Raw genomic sequence first — 2929 nt, forward strand, 5'->3', positions numbered from 1 at the left:
TACGTTCAGGTCACAAGTTTTCATTTCTCATTCATGGTCAGAGCTGGTATCTTGTCATTTTCTGAGATTTCATAATGCAAAGATCTTGCGTAAGGGATTATTTTGTGAGATTGAGCTGGTCTTAATTTCATAGAGTGAGTTCTTACACTCTGTTGCAGCTCTCCAATGCCTCTCCCTCGCAGGAAGGACCTTCTGTCACAGCTGGGGGGTCGGATCTTGCATCCCAATCCCAGTCACCTCCAGCTCTGGGTTTGGCCACTTCGAGGTCCGGCATCTCCTTCTCAGATTATGACGGAGATGTCGAGCATACAATGACTAACGCCAAGGCCCCTTCGACACGACTGGTGTACACTCATAAGTGGAAAGTTTTTGACAGTTGGTATCGTGCTAGACATATGGATCCAGTACGCTGTTCTATTTCATTTATTTTAACCTTCCTTCAAGCACTGCTTTCTCAAGGTCGGTCTCCGTCCACTCTGAAAGTTTATGTAGCTGCTATCTCTTGTTGGCATGTGGTGGTGGATGGTGAGACAATAGGCCGTAATAAGAATGCTTCTTTGTTTCTGAGGGGTGCCCGGCGCCTGCACCCTCCCTTACGCCCTGTTGTACCTGTGTGGGACCTCTCTCTCTCTTCTTCACTGCACTGCAATCTCCCCCGTTTGAGCCCTTGGCGGAGGTGAGCCTTGAGTATTTGTCATAAAAGACTGCCTTTCTCCTTGCCATGGCTTTGGCGAAGCGGATGGGTGAACTACATGCGCTGTCTGTTCACGAGTCCTGTTGCCGTTGGAACCCAGCTGGCTCTGGCATTTCTCTTTGGCCTGACGTGACATTTCTTCCTAAGGTAGCCTCATCTGCGAGCCACTCTGTGCCCCTCCAACTTGCTCGCTTTGACACAGGTGGGCCTGATGAACTTCTCTGCCCTGTTCGGGCACTGGAAGCATATGTCAGACTGATATCTTTTCTGCGGCAGTCTGATAGTCTGTTTGTTTGCCATGCAGGGCCATGCAAGGGGCAGGCCATTTCCAAACAGCGTTGGATTGTGGAGGTGGTGGAACAAGCGTACGTTCTACAGGGCCACCAACCTCCTGCTGGTGTACGGTGCCATTCCACCAGGAGCATTAGTGCATCATGGGCCGCTATGACTGGCGTCACTCTGGAGGCTATCTGTGCAGCACCCTCCTGGTCATCTCCGAATACTTTTGCTAGATTTTACAGGGTAAACCTGGCTGCCTTTCACCCGCTGGAGGGGATCCTGTCCCAGCGCTCGTCATCCCAGTGAGGTGGGCATGTTTTGAGATTGTAGCTTTTCGGGGTGCGATTCCTCAGGACTCTGTTGGTAGTCATCATCCAGTGCTTTAAGTACCGCCTCTGGCAGTCAGTAGGGATAAAATAGAACGAGAGTTACGACTGTAACTGCGGTTCTATGAATCCCGGATGACCGCCAGAGCGTTCGGTCCCTCAGAATCATCGTGTTTCGTGAGAAGATTAAGGGACTGAGCTGGCATTGTCACGTGACTTTATAGACTTACCGGTGTCACCGGGTGTCATACGTGACCATGTTGGTATAAGATTCTCGACCTGAGCATGGGCAAGAGTGATAATTCAGTGCTTTAAGCACCGCCTCTGGCAGTCATCCGGGATTCATAGAACTGCAGTTACAGTCGTAACTCTCACTCTTAATTTACATTTGTTCAGTTGGACATGCACACATGCACAATTCTTCTTCACAGTCTTTCACTTACAGCAAACTTCATGCTAGGCATGCTTGTATTAAGGTAGGACTATCAAATTCTACTTAGCCAGACATTAAAGAAGTGCTCTCAACATGCTAAACAATTATTTTATTTATTTATTTTATGTCTTACTTAATTCATTCCATAAAACAAAATTCTATGTACAATAAAAAAAGAAAATAAAATGAAATAAAATTAAAGGCGGCAAAGAGAAGAAAACAATCCTATTAAATCTGCCCCTTTTTTTTCTCAAGTATAAATTCTAACTATAATAATCTTCAGTTAACAAAAGCAAAACATTGAATCTTTCTAGAACAATAAATTGAATGGCAACATATTAAACAATTACATATTTTTTAACAATCTAATATTTATCATTCTCTTAAACATATACATTGATGTGGCACTTTTAACATCACCTTCCACATCATTCCACACAGTCTGACTCCTTGAGCTGCACCATTCTTTTAAATATGTTCTAAATTTAGGTTTCATGAACAACTCTGTCCCCTTAAGATTATAACAGCTCTCTCTCTCTTTATAACGTTTTTCTGGATGTTTATAGGTAATGTGTTTTGGTGTGCTTTATGCATAACTAACAAAATATTGTAATCAACCAAATCATAAAATTTCAATAATTTCAGTTTACAGAATAATATATTAGTTGGATAATGGTAGTTTTTTTTTTCGAGTGATAGCTCTTACAGCTCTTTTTGCAAAACAAAAACAGAATGTGTAATAGTCTTACATGCTTCCCCCCATACCTCAACACAATAAACCAAGTGTGGAACCGTTAATGCATTGTATAACATATACTTATTGTGCAAAAATGTGATTCGATTTCTTAAGAAGACACTTTGGCTTGCTTTTATTATTTTTTATCCCTTCTTGTAGACCAATGATGTTATTGCCATGAGGACTGCTGTGCTGCGATGTCCACCAGTTTTTCTCGGGGATGGTGGAAGAGAGTTTTACAACGTCTCTTTTGTATGTATTGTTTGGTTTATTAAAGGTTGTGCACTAGGAAATTGAGATTTTCATCTTCATTTTTTTTTTTTTTTTTTTTTGCGTTTCTTAATTACCATAGGATTCAGATGCCATGGCAGACTTCACGTTCCTGTGGGGTTATTGACAGTTGTTCCTGAAGTCAGTCAGCAGCCACGTCCAAATGCTCTACACCTTGAACCATCCAGCAT

The 2929-nt window shown here is 42.6% G+C and overlaps 1 long non-coding RNA gene across 1 annotated transcript; it reads left to right on the forward strand.

The window, feature by feature from the left end:
* Positions 1-9: 9 nt before the first annotated feature.
* LOC106530184 (uncharacterized) lies at positions 10-2923 on the forward strand. The gene is made up of 3 exons (XR_001311739.1): positions 10-1280; positions 2628-2720; positions 2821-2923. It is a non-coding gene; the product is annotated as an uncharacterized LOC106530184 (long non-coding RNA).
* Positions 2924-2929: the final 6 nt, after the last annotated feature.

Source organism: Austrofundulus limnaeus, unplaced genomic scaffold (assembly GCF_001266775.1).
Source record: "Austrofundulus limnaeus strain Quisiro unplaced genomic scaffold, Austrofundulus_limnaeus-1.0 Scaffold498, whole genome shotgun sequence".
Classification (NCBI taxonomy): domain Eukaryota; kingdom Metazoa; phylum Chordata; class Actinopteri; order Cyprinodontiformes; family Rivulidae; genus Austrofundulus; species Austrofundulus limnaeus.